The sequence below is a fragment of the Chlorocebus sabaeus genome, chromosome 1 (assembly GCF_047675955.1).
Source record: "Chlorocebus sabaeus isolate Y175 chromosome 1, mChlSab1.0.hap1, whole genome shotgun sequence".
NCBI classification, from domain to species: Eukaryota; Metazoa; Chordata; class Mammalia; order Primates; family Cercopithecidae; genus Chlorocebus; species Chlorocebus sabaeus.
In genome coordinates this window covers 126,024,685-126,044,419 of record NC_132904.1, presented here as the reverse complement: position 1 = coordinate 126,044,419, position 19,735 = coordinate 126,024,685, and the positions used below count along the sequence as shown (strand labels likewise).

The 19,735-nt window shown below is 41.1% G+C and overlaps 1 long non-coding RNA gene across 1 annotated transcript in view; it reads right to left on the bottom strand.

The window, feature by feature from the left end:
- Positions 1-2,747: 2,747 nt before the first annotated feature.
- The window catches only part of LOC119626501 (uncharacterized), a 42,852-nt gene continuing 25,864 nt past the window's right edge, over positions 2,748-19,735 (bottom strand). Inside the window, exon 3 of the long non-coding RNA XR_005242674.2 lies at positions 2,748-3,050. This is a non-coding gene — a long non-coding RNA (uncharacterized lncRNA). The remainder of the gene's footprint in view (positions 3,051-19,735) is intronic.

Sequence of the window (19,735 nt, the reverse complement as noted above, 5' to 3'; positions counted from 1 at the left end):
GTAGATCACAACTTGCATAATCTGGTGCCTATCTTCTGGGCACAGTTCCTGGAACCGCGCCTGCCACATGGTAGATGCTCAATAACTGTGTATTGAGTGACTAGTGAACTGAACAATCAAATGGTCGCTAATGAAGTTTCTTTTATTTCAATTAATTTTATAAAAAGATAATATGTTGACACAGCTCAACATTTGAGTCCAAAAGGATGTTGTCAAGTCTTGATCTTATCTCATTACCTACCCATCCAGTTCCCACATCGTACACATCAGACTCCTCCCTTAACCATTGTCATTAGTAGTTTCTTGTTTATCCTTCCAGATTTTGTTTATGCAAATCAAATACAAATATATTTTTATTTTGTTATGCAAAAGATAACACAACACTTTGATATCAACCTTGCTTTTTCACTTAATAATGTCACTTAAAAATTTTTCCACCCTCAACTTGGAGAGTGCCTTCCATTATTTTATTTTATTTTATTTATTTTTATTTATTTATTTATTTTGAGATGGAGTTTCGCTCTTGTTGCCCAGGCTGGAATGCAATGGAGCGATCTCAGCTCACTGCAACCTCCGCCTCCGAGGTACAAGTTATTTTCCTGCCTCAGCCTCCTGAGCAGCTGGGCTTACAGGCATGCGCCACCATGCCCAGATAATTTTGTATTTTTAGTAGAGATGGGGTTTCTCCATGTGGGTCAGGCTGGTCTCGAACTCCTGACCTCAGGTGATCTGCCCACCTTGGCCTCCCAAAGTGCTGGGATTACAGGCGTAGGCCACCGCGCCCAGCTGTCTTGCATTATTTTTACAGTTCTCATTATTTCCATTTGCATGGGCATTCCAAAATTTATTAAACCAGCCAATATGGATGGACATCTGTGCTGTTTCCAATTCTATCAAAAAAACAAAGGTCTAGGCTGGGCACAGTAGCTCACGCCTGTAATCCCAGCAATTTGGGAGTCCGAGGTGGGTGGATCACTTGAGGACAGGAGTTCAAGACCAGCCTGACCAACACGGTGAAACACCGTCTCTACTAAAAATACAAAAATTAGCTGGGCATGGTGGCAGGCGCCTGTAATCCCAGCTACTAGGGAGGCTGAGGCAGGAGAATCGCTTGAATCCAGGAGGCAGAGGTTGCAGTGAAGCCAAGATCATGCCACTGCACTCCAGCCTGGGCAACAGAGTAAGACTACGTCTCAAAAAGAAAAAAAAAGAAAAAAATAGATAGCATAAGTTCTCAAAAACAGAATTGCTGGGTCAAAGAGTCCACGGACTGGTAATTTTGGTTTATTATTATTATTATTATGAGAGACTGGGTCTCACACTGTCACCCAGGCTGGAGAGCAGTGTTATGATCATAGCTCATTGTAACTTCAAATTCCTGGGCTCAAGTGATCCTTCTGCCTCAGCCTCCCAAGTAGTTGGGACTACAGGCACATGCCACCACCTGGCTAATTTTTTATGTTTTTTCTAGAGACACCCAGGCTGGTCTCGAGGTCCTGGCCTCATGCGCTCCCCCTGCCTCAGCCTCCCAAAGCACTGGGATTATAGGCATGTCACTGTGCCTGCAGGTAATTTTACTTACATATACAAACATATAACCAAATTGCTTCCAAAGGGGTTTAACTAAGCTATACACTCAGCAGCAAGGTAAAAGAATCCCTGTTTCCCCACAGCCTCGCCAATAGTTTCATCAAACTTAAATTTTTGCCAATCATAGGTTAAAAATCAAATCTCAGTAGGGTTCTGCTTTGTGTTTCTCTTGCTGTGAAGCAGAACACCTTTTTATTTCTAGGAAGGGACTATTCATACCTTTCTTATGTTTATATTATGTTAGTAGTCTTTTGATACTTGGCTTATAGGAGCACATTGTATATACAGAGATTAGCCTTTTCTTTGTCATGCATGTTGCAAACACTTTTTTCCGGTGGTGTGTTGGTAAATAATAATGGCTCTCTGGTAAAAATGAACTCAGGTTTATAGCATTTGCCAGTTTCCATGGTGTAAATAGCCCCATGAGGGATGATTTCAAGCTACCAACGTTATGTCACTAAATGTGGAGTTCAGAAGAAATGTGCAGCAGCACACAATTATATACACAATACAATACAAACACACATCTGCATTCGTACAACACAAACACAACAATAGATGTGACCAGGCACGGTGGTTTACAACTATAATCCCAGCACTATGGGAGGCCGAGGCAGGTAGATTACATGAGGTCAGGAATTCGAGGCCAGCCTGGCCAACACGGTAAAACCCTGTCTACTAAATACACAAAAATTAGCCAGGTGTGGGGCACACACCTATAATCCAGCTTACTTGGGAGGCTGAGGCAGGAGAATTGCTTGAACCCAGGAGGCGGAAGACGCATTGAGCCGAGGTCACCCCACTGTACACCAGCCTGGGCGACAGAGTGAGACTCCATCTCAAAAAAAAAAAAAAAGAAAAACCCCCAAAACAATAAACCTCAAGCATTAATGATAGCAAAATGTAGTTAAATAATTAGGAAGTGATGAATTTTTCAGTATTTATTACTTTTGATTCTAACATACTTTATTTAATTATGTTTCTATAATTTAATTTTTAATAATAACTGTATTTGACAACCAGCTTGCAAAATTCCTGAAAACGTAACAATCAGTTCATATGAGCCAGTGCAGGCCAACTTCAAAGCACCTTTTTTTCCCAGTTTGTTGTCTTTTGACTTTCTTGTTTGTTTGGTTTTTTTACTTTCTTTCTAAAGATGTTTTTCACCATACAAAAGCTTTAATTTTGATGCAGTTGCATTTATCAATCATATATTTTATGGACTCAAAATTTTGTCTTTTTTGTTTTTGTTTTTCAGGCAGGATCTCATTCTCTTGCCCAGGTTGGAGTTCCGTGACTCAGTCATGGCACACTGCACCCTTGATCTCCTGGGTTCAAGCAGTCCTCCCACCTCTGTCTCCTGAGTAGCTGGGACCACAGGCACTCACTACCATGCCCAACTAATTTTTTAATTTTTTTGTAGAGATGGAGTTCCACTATGTTCTCCAGGCACGGGCAATCTAAAAACAAATAAACAAAAACAAAAAATAAAATGAGACAGGGACGGGAAGCTCTTTATAAACTACAAGAATAATTCTAATGTATCTCTCCAATAATGATAAATACTTTGGCCGTTAATTTTTTTTAAGTTGCATCATTTAAAGATGGCTTTACAAATCAGTGGGAAAAGATGGACTGTTCAACAAATGTTGTGAGGAAACTGGATAGGCCTCTGGAAAAAATGAAAGTAGGAGCCCCAACTCCCACCATACACAAGGATACGATCCAAATGGAAAAAAGATCTAAATGTAAAAATGAAACCATGAAAGTATTAGAAGAAAACATGGGAGGATTCTTATAGTCTTGGAATGGGGAAGGTCTTCCTAATCATTATTCAAAATTCTGAAAGGCTAGGTGTGGTGGCTCATGCCTGTAATCCCAACACTTTGGGAGGCCGAGGTGGGAGGACTACTTGAGGCTGGGAGTTCGAGACCAGCCTGGAAAATAGAGCAAGACTACATCTCTATTAAAGAAAAAGGGTTCTAACTGTCTTCAGTAGATAGTGTTGTTCCCACACTACAGATGAAGGAACAGAGGCTGGGAGAGGCTAAATCAATCATGGTGATATGTATTTCCCGCTCTTAGCTCTTATTGCTCTTATTTTCTGGTACCCATTCTTCTAGCATTGGCACCTCCCCATTTGGTACACTGTTTCCCAAAGAAGACTTTCTGATAATGAGTAGGAATAAAGACCGTATAAACATATGGAGGCTGCTTATTATCCTCTAAATAGCCAAGATCCTAAATTAGATCCGTTCTACTCCTGCTCATCAGCCTTTCTTTTTCTGTAGCAAGGTGAGAATCCCGCTGGCCTAACTTCTCAATATGGCAAGGTCTTGGTTTTATCCCTGGTGTCTTTGGCCAGAAAGGTGTAAAAGGTCATTATCCAACGATGTCACAGCTCAAATCAGCCCCAGATCTTCTTTTCCTATTGGGAGGAAAATGTTGGTTTTCTAAAGTTCTTTTTTGATTTAGAATTTCCTCATCTTGACCTTTTGGATTAGACTGTACCCGGAAAACAGAAAAAATATTCTGAGTTGAGACCAGGTCCTCTAAAAAGTCTCTTTCCTATGAAACAGCTAACACATGGAGTTTCATAATTAGAATTTTTTGTTCTTTTTTCTTGAAATGTTAGCTTCTGTTAAAATGCAAGTAGCCCCTGGGAAGGTTTATACTCAAGTTTTATTGACTATGTCCACTTTAGTGTGAATTCATTTATGAGATTATTTATTTGGAGCATATTTCCTCAGAGGAAGTAGGAGGCAAAGGAGGATAAGTAGTAGAAGGAGAAAACTAAGAGGAGAAGCAGGGGATACTACTGATGGGGAAAAGAGTGCAGTAATGGAGAAATGGAGACAATTACCAGAGGTTTACCTCCCCCAGTCACTTCTGAGATACGACTGGGAAGCACAGGCAGGGTGAAACAAGCTGATATGAAAGGTGCCATTAGGAATGAAGTAAATTAGACAGGTTCTCTGAACCCTGAGGGGAGGCTCTAGTTTAACACCAGAACCAGTCATCTCATTCTTTTCACATATTCTTCTACTTGGTCACTTTTGGCACTGCTCAGGACCCTTCATAAGCTAGAATTAATTTGTGACCAGAAATCAGACCCAACCATTCATAGCATGTAATTGCAGCTGTCCCCTACTGTCAGCAAGCACAAGCTCCCCAGGCAATTTACTACCTGGACAAAACTGCATTTTATAAGCTTCTCTGTTCTCAACTGTCATTCAATATCCTCCTAGATTCCTCGTCTATAAAATCCTAAATCTCCAAGTTAGGATTCCAAGTTTCTTTACAGTGGCCAAGAGTGTCTCTGTTCCCACCGTTATATTGTTATTGCACACACCTTCATTTAGGTTACATGCCGAGTCCTCTGCTGCCCTTTGGTGAAAGTCCAAGTAAAGGCAAAACTATGTTGAAAAGGATATCAGCAAAATGGCAGGCTAGGAAGGGTGAAGCTTTTATTTCCCCACAGACACATATGAGGGGAAAACAAGCAGAAACTGTTTGAACCAACTTTATCAGAACTCTGGAAAACAAAGTTGACAGCTACTAAGCAAATGTCCAATCAAGAAAAAGCCATCTTCAAAATGGTAGGAAAGTTTTGTGACATTATTTATTACTCACTCTTACCCCACCCTTCTCCATTATGTGGTTTTGGTCTTGAACTGGTAACAGCCTAGTTCCCAGTACCCTTTCTTGAACCAGAAGGAGCATAGCAGACCTTGTTCACAAATTATTATGTATGTCTGTTGTGGCAGATACTTGAAAAACTGAAACAAAGAGATAGTCTCTGTTTTGCCTAACTTAGAACTCAGGTGAAAAAAGTGGTAGGCACTACTCACAAAACCAGCAAGGCGACTGCAGATCCACAGACTCCTGGGACAAAAAATTATGGGTGAAGATATATAACAGACCATCTAAACCCCAGAGGAGAAGTTGCAGTACGACTAAGTAATTCAGATGCTCAAAAGCAGCCATATATATGAGAGAGTTTAGGAAGCCATGCGCATGTCCGTGCAAGATGCATGCTCAGAAAAGACCTGAGAAGACCTTAAGCTTCCACCTTGAGCTGATCCCTAGGCACAAAACAAGCTCAGCTAAGTGTTAAAAGAATGCCCTAGGACCAGCCGGGCACGGTGGCTCACGCCTGTAATCCCAGCACTTTGGGAAGCCGAGGTGGGCAGATCACAAGTTCAGGAAATCAAGAACATCCTGACTAACATGGTGAAACCCTGTCTCTACTAAAAATACAAAAAATTAGTCGGGCATGGTAGTATGTGCCTGTGGTCCCAGCTACTTGGGAGGCTGAGGCAGAAGAATTGCTTGAACCTGGGAGGCGGAGGTTGCAGTGAACCAAGGTTGCACCACTGCACTCCAGCCTGGGCAACAGAGTGAGACTCTGTCTCAAATTTAAAAAAAAAAAAAGAATGCCCTTGGATAAGGCCAATCTACAAACACTGACAAAACTGCTGCCATTTAAACAACATCGTTGTTTAATCTTTGTTAAAGCATTAACTAAACATGAGCTAATGGAACAGAGATTTCAGTGATCCAACACAACAGCCTCTGCAAAAATAGTTAAGAAAACTCTCAAAACTAACAGACTATTATAGCCTTCAACAACCAAAAAACAAAAAGAAAAAGAAAACAGAAAACCCTGGACAAAGGGAAGAATGTCCTTTCCAGTCACCATATTATAATGATTGGACATTTGCCCAATTTAAAAAATCACAAAGTATACAAAGAAACAGGAAAATACGACTCATTTAAAACAACAAAATAAATTGACAGGAGCCATTCCTGAGGAAGCCCAGGCTTCAGACTTAGACAAAACTCTATATGATTTTAAAAAAACCTAAAGGAAAAAGAAGTAAAAGAAATCAGGAAAAGAATGCTTTTGTTTGAATATTTGTGTCTACCCAAAATTCATATGTTGAAATCCTAACCTCCGAGATCTTAGGAAGGGAGGCCTTTGGGCGGTAATTCGGTAATTATGACAAATTTCCTCATAAAAGTGGCCTCTTGGCCAGGCGCGGTGGCTCATGCTTGTAACCCCAGCACTTTGGGGGGCCGAGGTGGGCAGATCACCTGAGGTCAGGAATTTGAGACTAGCCTAACCAACATGGAGACACCCCATCTCTACTAAAAATACAAAATTAGCTGGGCATGGTGGTACATGCCTGTAATCCTAGCTACTTGGTAGGCTGAGGCAGGAGAATTGTTTGAACCTGGGAGGCAGAGGTTGTGGTGAGCCAAGATTGCACCATTGTACTCCAGCCTGGGTAACAAGAGCGAAACTCCATCTCAAAAAAAAAAAAACGAAAAAACAAGGACCTGTTAGCCATGCTGTCCTATGAAAACACAGTAAAAAGATGGCTGTGAATGAACCAGGAAACAGGTCCTCACCAGGCAGCAAATCTCCTGCCTCCTTGATCCTGAACTTCCCAGAACTATGAAAAATAAATTTCTGTTGTTGTTTATAAGCTACGCAGTTCATGGTATTTTGTTAAACTAGCCCAAACAGACTAAGACAAATGACATATAAACAAAATGAGAATATCAACAAAAACAAGAAATTATAAAAAGAAACCAAAAGATAAGAAATTATAAAAAGAAACCAAACAGAAATTCTGGACAGGGACAGTGACTCATGGCTGTAATCCCAGCAATTTGGAAGGCCAAGGCGGGCAGATCACTTGAGGTCAGGAGTTCAAGACCAGCCTGGCCAACATGGTGAAATCCCATCTCTACTAAAAATAAAAAAATTAGCTGTGCATGGTGGTACACACCTGTAGTCCCAGCTACTTGGGAGGCTGAGGCAGGAGAATTGCTTGAACCCAGGAGGCAGAGGTTGCAGTGAGCCAAGATTGTGCAACTGCACTCCAGCCTGGGTAACAGAGCAAGACCCCATCTCAAAAAAAAAAAAAAAAAAAAAAAAAAAGAAAGAAATTCTGTAGTTGAAAACTATGATAATTGAAATAAATATTCACCAGAGATTCAACAGCTAATTTGAACAAGCAGAAGAAAGAATTAGCAAACTTGAGACAAGGACAATTAGAATTATAAAGTCTGAAGAACAGAAAGAAAAAAGAATGAAGGAAAATGAATAGAGTCTGAGGGAACTATGCGTTACCATGAAGCAGCCTAATATATGTATTATGGAGATCTCAGAAAGAGAAGAGAGAGAAAAAGGGGAAGAAAGGTATTAAAGAAACCTTGGCCAAAACACCTCAAATTTCGTAAAAGACACACATCAACAACTCCAAAAAGCCAAATAAACTTCAAGTATGATAAGCTCAAAAAGATCCACACCAAGACACATTATAATCAATCCATCGAAAGACAAAGAAAGACTCTTGAAAACAGCAAGAGAGATGCAACTCAGTCAGGAATCTTCAATGAAAACACCACAATTGTAAGATTTTTACTAGCACAAAAAAAAAAAAAAGAGAATATCACCAAATTTTTCATCACAAATGCTGGAGATAGGAAGGATGTGGGATGACATTTAAAATAGTGAAAGACAACTGTCAACCAAGAATTATATATCTGGCAAAACTTTCCTTCAAAATGAGGAAGAAGTTAAGACATTTCCAGATAAACAAAAGCCAATGGAATTTATTACCTAAAGGACACCAGTGATATTGGATTAGGGGCCACCCTACTTTATTATTACCTCATCTTAACTAATTGTATCTGCAATGGCTTTATTTCCAAATAAGGTCACATTCTGAGGTACTGAGAGTTAGGACTTCAATATATGAATTTTGAAAGAACATAAATCAACTCACAGCATTGTTTAATGATACGGCTTTATAATAATTTTTAAGTGTATTTTTCTTTTAAATCCTTTAGGAGAACTCTTTATTTCTTCATAAAGCTTTGAGTTACATCTAACATTCTTTAATTTTGACCCAAAAGGACTTCCCTTTTCATTTCTTGTGGGGCAGGTCTAAATGGTAATAAATTCAGGAGATCAAGACCATCCTGGCTAACATGGTGAAACCCCATCTCTACTAAAAATACAAAAACTTAGCTGGGCACGGTGGTGGGCGCCTGTAGTCCCAACTTCTCAGGAGGCTGAGGCAGGCGAATGGTGTGAACCCGGGGGCGGAGCTTGCAGTGAACCAAGATTGCACCACTGCACTCCAGCCTGGGTGACAGAGCAAGACTCCATCTCAAAAAAAAAAAAAAAAAAAAAAAAAAGAATAGCTATTATTTAAAACAAAAGGGAAATAACAAGTGTTGGCAAGAAGGTGGAGAAATTGGAACCCTTGTGCACTGACTGGTAGAAATGTAAAATGGTGCAGCCAGTATGGAAAACAGTATGGTGATTCCTCAGAAAGGGAACCTTAGCGTTATCATATGACCCAGCAATTTCATTTCTGGGTATATACACAAAAGAACTAAATGTGGAAACTCAAACAGGTAACTTGTACATCAGTGTTCATAGCAGCATTCTTTGCAATAGCCAAGAGGTAGAAAAAAAACCTGTGTCCATCAACAAATGAATAGATAAATAGAATGTAATATATACATACAATGGAATACTACTCATCCTTAAACAGGAATGAAATTCTGGTATATGCTACAACCTGGATGAACCATGAAAATACTATGCTAAGTGAAGTAAACCAGACCCAGAAAAAACCACATAACCAGACCCAATCCAAATATTGTATGATTACATATGTATATTACTAAGAATAGGCAAATTCATAGAAACAGAAAATAGAATAGAGATTATTAGGAGCTGAAGTAAGGGTGCACTGGAGAGTCATCGTTTAATGGATATGAGTTTCTGTTTGGGATTGTGAAGTTCTGGAAAGGATTAGTGGTAATGATTGGACAACAATTTGAATGTTTTTGGTGCCACTAAACTTACACTTAAAAATGGTTAATGAGGTAAATTTTATGTTATGCATATTTTTCCAAAAAATGTTTAAATTATGTTGAAGACAAAATGTGTTCTTTTCTTTTTCTTTTTTTGCGGGAAGGGGATTCAGGGTGTTAAACACTTTTTTAAGAGATGGGGTCTCACTCTGTTGCCAAGACTGGCCTCTAACTCCTAGGCTCAAGGGATCCTCCCACTTCAGCCTACCAAGTAGCTGAGACTAGAGGCACACACCACCTTGTCAGGCTTAAAATGTGTTTTCATAACCCTCTCAGACTATCCACTAAGTGTCATTTAACTTTTTTTTCTTAACCAAATTTTATTGAACACTAACCAAATGTCAGCTCTCTGGTGGGTCCCCAGCTTTCAAAGATACATAAAGGATTCTTCATAAAGGACTTTATAATCTACTTAGAAAGGCATGGAGGTAAATTAGCAGACAATACCATATGGATAAGCACCATGATATTGGTAAGGATAGGGACCTTGGGAAGCACATTGCTGGGAACATTTAGCTTAGGTGAGAAATGTCTGGGAACACTTTTGAAAGAATGTGACTGAGCTGAGTCTCAAAGAACGTGTATTAGTTGGCCAGGTGAAATGGGGAAAGAGCTTCTCAAACAAGAGGAGTAACTTGTAATAAGATAGAGTAAAGAGAATATGAGGAGATTGAAGAAAACATGGAAACTTATGAAGTCAGTAGAAATGGGGTGGGAAGAAGATGAATATTGGAGAGCTGGATGAGGCTCAGAAAATTAATACCTTATATGATATGGGAGTGTACACTTTATCCTACAGGCAATGAGTAGCCATTCTATAAGAGTTCAGAAAGAGGAGTCAGCTGTATCTTTAAAAGAGACTTCCTGGCTACATTGTGGAAAAGGGACAGAGGAGAGGTTCAACTCCTCATTTAAAGTGAGGACTGATGAAGGACCTGAAGTAAGATGGTGGCAACAGTCACAGAGGCCAACAAGAGTCAAGAAACGTTCACGATAAAGACACAGAAGGCCAGGCATGGCAACACACGCCTGTAATCCCAGCTACTCAGGAGGCTGAGGCAGGAGGGTCACTTGAGCCTAGAAGGTCGAGGCTGCAGTGAGCTGTGATCACACCACTGCACTTCAGCCTGGACAACAGAGTGAGACCCAGTCAGTACAACAACAACAACAAAAGTTTAATTAGCCAGGCATGGTGGCCTGTAGTCTTTTTTTTTGAGATGGGAGTCTCACTCTGTCACCAGGCTGGAGTGCAGTGGCACGATCTTGGCTCACTGCAACCTCTGCCTCTCGGGTTCAAGCGATTCTCCTGCCTCAGCTTCCCGAGTAGCTGGGAATACAGGTGCCTGCCACCATGCCCGGCTAATTTTTGTATTTTTAGTAGAGACAGGGTTTCACCATGTTGGCCAGGATGGTGTGGTCTTAACTACTCAAAAGGCTGAGGTGGGAGGATCGCTTGAGCCTAAGAGGTCTAGGCTGCAGTGAGCTATGATCATACCACTGCACTCCAGCCTGGACAATGGAGTTGGTCTCTGTCTCTAAAGAAAAAAGAAAATGACTCCAAAGGTCAGTGGCCAGCTGGATGTGGGTGACAGGAAGACTCTCACTCAGGTTTCTAGCTTGGGAAACTTGGTGAATGGTGGTACAATTCATAAAATGTAGAAACCTAGAAGAAGAAATAGTTTTGATACAAGGGAGATAATAAGTTCTGGGTTTTTTTGTTTGTTTGTTTTGTTGTTTATTTTTGTTTTGTGTTGTTTTGTTTTTGAGATGGAGTCTTGCTCTTTCACCCAGGCTGGAGTGCAGTGGCAGTCTCAGCTCACTGAAGCCTCCACCTCTGGGGTTCAAGCGATTCTCCTGCCTCAGCCTCCCGAGAAGCTGGGATTACAGGCACGTGCCACTACGCCTGGCTAATTTCTGTATTTTTAATAGAGATGGAGTTTCGCCATGTTGGCCAGGCTGGTCTCGAACTCCTGACCTCAAGTGATCTGCCTGCCTCAGCCTCCCAAAGTGCTGGGATTACAGGTGTGATGCATCATGCCTGGGCTTTAGGTTCTGTTTGGAAATGTTGTATTAGAAGTGATTGTAGGGCAGGAACAGATGGCTATTTAGGTGTGGAGTTAGGAAAAAAGCCTGACATACAGATATAGGTTGGAGGGTGTACTGGACAGAAAGGAGGATCTGCCTTAAGTGAAAGGAATTAATGTCTAAATGTAGAATCCCATTACTAGAAGTCAGTCTACCCCTTCCACAAGAGGGGAGATTAAGGAATGGAGCAGCTCCCCTATATGACGTCAAAATCAAATCACATGGGCAGATGCCCACTCAACGTTGTGTGTAATAAAGCTTATTAGAATAAACCGAGCATGGGTAAGCCTGGAAGCTTTCCAGACTGGGTTTCATTTTGAAGCAAGAGGGACTTCTAATACATATCTTGTCTGTGGCAAAGCAAAATGCTAAATACCTTCTTATATTTTAGATAAATTCTTTGAGAATCTTGTTGGCAACCAGAAAAGCATAGCTAACCAAAAAAATGAAACAAAATAAAATAAAAATAAAACAAGTGTTGGTGTGTTCTATTCTTTTTTAAATGGGCATTCATTGTCAATTTCCCCACATCTGTTGTTTCCTTCTACTGTGGACAGAAATTCTTCTTCATAAAAGGTGGATTCTACATGCACAATTTCTAAGGAACTGGATCACATCATATATGGAAGAAGACTGGGCTTTGGAGTAAGAAAATCCTAGCTGAATCCTGTTCCAACCATGTACACGGTCATTGTCAAATTCATTTATTCACACACCCATTCATTTATTCATTCATGCAACAAACATGTGAAGAGCACATTTTATATGTCTTATCCTATCTACATATAATACTGAGTAAAAAGTCACAGTTCTTGCTCACAGACCAGTGAGAAGGAAGACATACAAACACAATTACAGCATAGTGTCTGTGTTGGAAGAGTGAAGAAGATGGTGCACCTGACTGCTTTAATGAGACTGGAGAGAAGGAAGAAAAGGTAGGGAAGGAGGTAAGAAGTATGAGAGAGTAAAGGGCCCGGGGGACATAGGAAACACAGAAAGAGAGAGATTGACAGGGAATTCCTAGGAGAAGGAACTACAAGATCAAAGTCAAGGAGACATAAGATAGTATGGAGTTGGGTTCCAGGAGCAGCAAGACATTTTTGATAGTTGGACAATAGGGTAGGTCATGAGTGACAGGGATGGGTGACAAGGCTCGATGCACAGTCGGGGCAAGATCATGTGCACTCTGCCTATTTTGTTGCCCGAAGGTACCATTGAGGCGTGTTCTTCATGCTCCTCTTATACTCTATAAATCCTACTCTCTTCAGTAAATAGCTCTTTTTCATTCTATTGCTGTCTCCTACTCTCCGCCTAAGAAACTCCCACTCATTATTTGGGGACCTTGACACTGTGTGCATAGGTTTCTCACTAAATTTTGTGGCATCCTGTGTTAATCAAGGTTCTCCAGGGAAACAGAACCCATAGGATATATATGTACAGAGAGAGATATTTATGTTAAGGAATTGGCTCACACAACTGTGGAGACTGTCAAGTCTGAAATCTGTAGGCCAGCAGGCAGGAAACTCAGGCAGGGTTTTTATACTGCAGTCTTTTTTTCTATCCTTCTTTATATAGAGACAAGGTCTCACTCTGTCACCCAGGGCTGGAATGCAGTCATATAATCATAGTTCTCTACAGCCTCGAACTCCTGGGCTCAATTGATCTTCCCAACATTCCTGAGTAGCTGGGACTACAAGCGTGCACCACCACACCTGGCTAATTTAAAAAATTTTTTTGTAGAGTTGGAGTCTTTCTATGTTGCCCAGGCTGGTCTTGAATTCTTGGCCTCAAGTGATCCTCCCACCCTGGACTTACGGGTATTAGCTGGGACTTAGCTGGGATTATGGGTATATCGCAGTCTTGAGGCAGAATTTCTTCTTCTTTGAGCAACCACAGTCTTTGGTCTTCATGCTTTCAACTAGATGGATAAGGCCCTCCCACATTACTGGGGGTAAGCTAGTTTAATCAAAGCCAGAAAAAAAAAAAAGATCATAGGCCAGTGGCTCACACCTGTAATCCCAGCAATTTGGGAGGCTGAGATGGGAGGATCACCTGAGCCCCGGAGTTTAAGCTTATGGTGAGCCATGATTGTGCTACTGTACTCCAGTCTGGACAACAGAATGAGATCTTGTCTCAAAGAAAAAAAAAATCACATCTTTAAAAAAGACTTTACAGCGACATCTAGACTAGTGTTTGACCAAAAAAAATGGGCACCATAACCTAGCCAAATTGACATACAAAATTAACCATCACACATTCCCTTGAGATTTCAAACTCTCTAGATATATCAGGGAGGGGCATAGCAGGAAACAGAATTCACTGAAATGAATTTTATGGAAGAACTCTTTTTGAAGGTATCAGATTTTTTTTTGAGACAGGGTCTCACTCAGATTTAAAGGAACAAACAAGAGGTGCCAAGTTACCTGTCAAGAACTGTAAAGAATCTGAGATTGTACCTTATTTGAAAGCTAACAAGATAGCCTATTAGTTTCAGAGGTGCTGGTAGAAGACATGACACTCCTGGGTCAACATGAAGGACAGTTTATTGCTCATAATAACAGCAGTAGCCAAAGCATCAGCAATTTTTTTTTTTAGACAGATTCTCACTCTGTCACCCAGGCTGGAGTACAGTGGTGTGATCTCCACTCACTGCAACCTCCACCTCCCAGGTTCAAGCACTTCTTCTGCCTCAGATTCCTGAGTAGCTGGGATTACAGGCATGCACCACCACGCCTGGCTAATTTTTGTATTTTTAGTAGAGACGAAGTTTCACCATGTTGGCCAGGCTGGTCTTGAACTCCTGACCTCAGGTAGGTGATCCACCTGCCTCGGCCTCCCAAAGTGCTGGGATTACAGACGAGAGCCACTGCTCCCCGCCGGCATCAGTACTTTTTTTCTAGTTTCCCAGGCCCTAATTTCCATGAAGAGAGTGACATGAAAAGAGCCAGATAACAACTGTACATGCAGTGGGGTAGGTTGAGTTACAGGAGAGGGAATTCTGAGCTTAGGAAACCCAATCTTTTGTAATGGGCTCTAAATAGGTCTGGCCCTTTCTCTAGAGGAAGACAGTATCTTTCTTATACTGGATAGTAAATATGACTGCCTTTTGCTCCAGAGACTCTATCTTTATTTTCCAAGGCTGCTTAGTATACAAACCTCCTTGAAAAGGCATTAGTATCTTGCATGTAAGATGTGCAGAAACACGAGAGACCCATGGAGAATTATCTCTCAAAAGTACCTAGAAACCAGTGGTGGTAAAAATCTGTTACCGTTCATAGGGCCAAAATCCAAGAAAAAATACAGTTATCTAAGCCCAGTAAGAGCTGGAGGCATGGAAAAGAGGCCACTCATTAGGAACTTCAGTCATAGAAAGACACAGGCACCAGAGAAGCAATGCTTAAGCAGGGAAATAATAGGAAAGAAACAATCCAGTCTCTATCTTCCATTTTGATTTTTGGCCAGTGACACCAATTGGTCAAATCCAACATGAAGCCAGCTAGCAAGAAAGCCTCAATAATACAGTTCATAGGGGTCAGTATGCTAGTGTTCAAAGCAGCACTGGGAGAAAACTGGAGAATGTATCTGGGATAATGGAGGAGAATGGTACAATTGATGATCCCTTTAACATCTCAGCTTGAAAGTTTCTTGATTTTCTGGTATTAAATCAGCCTCACTCCACTCATTCTATTTAAATCACCCTCTCTCAAGGTTAAATGGAATTTATCAACATACAGGACTCTTCCACCTCCAAAATATTAAGCCCTAATCTGCCAGTCTCTGACCACAACTAAACTACCAGCTGGCTGACTCTGTTTTTCTCAGTAGATTTGCTTTGTTTTGAACACGACTGTTTCTTGCATTCCATTTGTTTTTTTCTGATTCCAACTTCCTTCTTGTTGAATTACTCCATTTGTTAATGATTTCAGAAAGAGTCTCTGCATGATGAACACTCAGTCTTTTGACTGTCTGAAAAGGTTTCTATCCTAGCTGCCATCTTATATGATAGTTTAGCTAGGTATATAATGTTAGTATCCTGCGTATTTCCTCTCAGAACTTTAAAGATATTATTCCAGTTTTTTGTGGGTTTTTTTGGCTTCTGTTCTTGAGTTTTTTCTATATTTGTAACCCTTACCTTTGATGTCCTTGAATTTTTCTGTAATGTGTTTAAATAAGGATTGCTAGAATTTATTCCCTCGTAAGTCAGCTTTCTTCAGTTTGACCAATCAAGTTGTTTTGTTTTGTTTTGTTTTGTTTTTGAGACGTCGTTTCACTCTTATTGAACAGGCTACAGTGCAATGGTGCAATCTCAGCTCACTGCAACGTCCACCTCCCAGGTTCAAGCAATTCTTCTGCCTCAGCCTCCCAAGTAGCTGGGATTACAGGCACCTACCACTATGCCTGGCTAATTTTTAGTAGAGATGGGGTTTCATCATGTTGGCCAGACTGGTCTCGAACTCCTGACCTCAGGTGATCCACCCGCCTCGGCCTCCCAAAGTTCTGGGATTACAGGTGTGAGCCACCACGCATGGCCATATCTTCTATTCTTACACAGGTGTTAAAAGCCAGGAAACTAGCTATAGAGTATATATCCTACTTTGATATTTCCTTGGCTAAGGCAGCAGGTTTACAATCCAGACTTTAGTTCCTCGTTCACTTTTGGCACCCAAGAACACCATTTCTATGTCTTTGCAGTAGAAAAGGAGTGGCAGAGATCTTCACTGGTTCATTCTGCCATGATGCTAAATTTGTCAGTCGCCCTGCATTACTGCTTCATTCATGTGTCTAATTCCTTCATTTCTCCATTTGCTTCCGGGAACCTTACTCCATTCATGGCTATGGTGCCATCTCTGTCCAGCCTAGAATCACAGTGCACCATTCAACCACTCTACTTCCTATGAACTAACATTGTAGACCTCTTTTATTCTGCCTCATCCACTTTGAAATCATTCCAGATTGGATCTATCCAAACATCCTCTTTCTTACACCACACCCACGAGAAGCACAGCACATGGTGCAAGCATAATGGACTTTGGAGTAAAACAGAGCTGATTGTGAATCTCACCTCTGCCATTTTCTTCTTTTTCTTCTTCTTCTTCTTTTTTTTTTTTTTTTTTTTTTTTTTTTGAGACAGTCTTGCTCTGTTGCCCAGGCTGGAGTGCAGTGGCACGATCTCGGCCCACTGCAAGCTCTGCCTCCCAGGTTCATGCCATTCTCCTGCCTCAGCCTGACTACAGGCGCTGCCGCCACCAAGCCCGGCTAAGTTTTCATATTTTTATAGAAATGGGGTTTCACCATGTTAGCCAGGATGGTGTCCATCTCCTGACCTCATGATCCTCTAGGCCTCGGCCTCCCAAAGTGCTGAGATTACAGGCATGAGCCACCATGCCTAGCCAGCTCTGCCATTTTCTAGTTGGGTAACCATGGACAAGTTATTCAACTGATCTAAGCCTCCATTTTCCCTCCAGTAAAATGTAAATGATAATATTTATCTCGGTGTTATTGTGAGAATAAAATAAAATAGTGAAGGTAATGCATTTACTATGCTCCTGACACAGTTAATACATGGTAGCTATGATAAGATTCTGTAGAATATCTCCAGACTGATCCTTCACAAATAGATTTTTTTAACCTCAGCAAGACCCTCTGTGAGGTTTGGGAACCTTTCATGTGCTGCCTTTACCATTCCCCACAACTGCTCTTGCAAATGTGCAACATTTTCTTCAAGCCATGGCCAACCAGCAGCTAACTTTGCTTCCTGTTTCAATACTGAGAGTATCAGGTGGCTTCGCCATCAATTTACTGCTTCCATGTGTGACTTGACTAGAACTTGGTCTTTTATCTCACACAAAAATGTTTGAGTATATGCCATGTGCCAGGCAGTGTACTAGGCCCTGGGGCTACATCAGTGAACAAAAGAAACACATTTCTGCCCTAGACAGAAACTAGGAAGAGAAACACAACAAAAAGCATAACTGAGTAAATTGTATTTTACAAAGTAGTAAGTGCAATAAAGAAAAGTAAAGTGCTGCCAGGCATGGTGGCTCATGCCTGTAATCTCAGCACATTAGGAGGCCAAGGTGGGTGGATCACCTGAGGTCAGGAGTTCAAGACCAGCCTGACCAACATGGCAAAACCCCGTCTCTACTAAAAATACAAAAAATTAGCCAGGCGTGGTGGTAGGCGCCTGTAATCCCAACTACTTAGGAGGCTGTGGCAGGGAGAATTACTTGAACCCGGGAGGTGGAGGTTGCAGTGAGTCGAGATTGCGCCACTGCACTCCAGCCTGGATGACAGAGTGAGACTATCGAAAGAAAAGAAAAGAAAAGAAAAGAAAAGAAAAGAAAAGAAAAGAAAAGAAAAGAAAGGAAGGAAGGAAAAGAAAAGAAAAGAAAAGTTCTGGCAGGATTATAATTTTAATAGGGTCATCAGGAAAGATCTCAGTGAAAAGGTGGCCTCTGAATAAAGAGGGTGAGGGAGTAAGGAAACAGTAATTGCATGGCCCTTGTGAGAAAGTGCTTGGAATGTTTGATAAAAGCAACGAGGCCAGAATGGCTGAGAAAATACGAGTGAGGTAGAGAGCTACAAGAGGTGAGGTCAGAGAACCAATGAAGGACCTGATTGTATAGGGCCTTGCAGTCCATTTCCAGGATGTTGACTTTCACTATGAGTGAGATGGAGAGCCTTTGGAGGGTTTTCAGTAGAGGAATATGAAATGTGATATACCAAATAGCATTACTCTGGTTCACAGCTCTAAAATGGAGCAGGGAAGCCATTCTAAGGATGACCTGCATGACCTGCAACCTTGAAAAACAAAAAACAGGGCCTTGCCTTGAACCTTTCAACTAGGCCAAACCTCCATGACCACAACATCCTGGAAAGCAGCTGAAGTTTTCTAGCACTATGACTCCTACACAACCACAACCAATGACTACAGACTCAGGTACTAAGCCGGCCACCTCCACCCATGATAATTCTTTCAAAGACAACTAGTGTAACCACCGTCAGCATCCTTTTTAAAATCCTTACTCTCCTTCCTCTCTTCAGAACATAATTTGGCCTTTAGCTGAATCTGTGTCTCATGAATTACAATTCCTACAACCCCAATAAATGCCTTGTTTCCTTGCTTTGCAGTAAGGTCTTTCACCTCTTCTTGGTTGACATTAAATGGTGTCGTAAGCGGGATACAAGTGACTCTCTTCCTCTGTGTCCCAGTGCTCCTGTGGATTCAAGCATGGTGCTTGCAGGAACCCCTTGCGTCCCACTGCCTTCCTGACAGCCTCAAACCCTACTGGGGAGTCCTCTCATTTTCCTGAACCTCCCACCTTGGTTCAGGTTGAAGCCTTTATTGGGTAGCCTTTGTTGCCAGCTGTCAACAGAAAATTTTCCCTTTTTGGTGAGTATTCACAAGCCCTTTTGCTTCTAATGGTATAAGTGCTAAGTTACCCTTCTTCTTAAACACCTGTTTGTTTTTTAGACAAACGTTATGGTCATTCATCTTGTAAATTTCATTCTCAGTGGACCAATATCACTGAAAGTGATTTGGAATTACAATTGCCAACCTGAGGCTTTTTTAATTTCCAAAACTTGTTTTCCTTCTCTATTACAGGGCTAAAATGAAAGAATAAACAGCCTGAGTGGGACACCTACTTTAGTTGGTTTCTTGAGGCATCTAAAAGACTCCAGAGATCTAAACTAGTGTCCCTAAGAGATAGCAATGCAAAAATAGCTTTAAAAAATCTCTAAAATTAAAAAAAAAAAACCTCAAGTTTCTAGAATTTCTCACCTTCAGTGACCAACAGATGCATCCTTTAAATTAGAAAGACTATATTTGAAAGGATTTTAGAGGTCTCTCTTTCTAAACGATTGCATTATTTGTATTTATGGGAGGATCAAATTAAAAAAAAAAAAGACACATGGTCGTGTTATGGCTAGCCTTAGAAATTGTCTTGACAAAATTAAAGAGCAAAAATTCTGACCTAAAACTAAGTTAAAATCCTTGTATGCTTTCAGAACAGGGTTATCTGAAGAAAAAAATCCTTGTATGCTCAAACTGCCTGCTTTGTTAGCTAGGTGTGATGGCACATGCCTGTAGTCCCAGCTACTCAGGAGGCTGAGGTGGGAGGATCAACTGAACCCAGGAGGGTGAGGCTGCAATGAG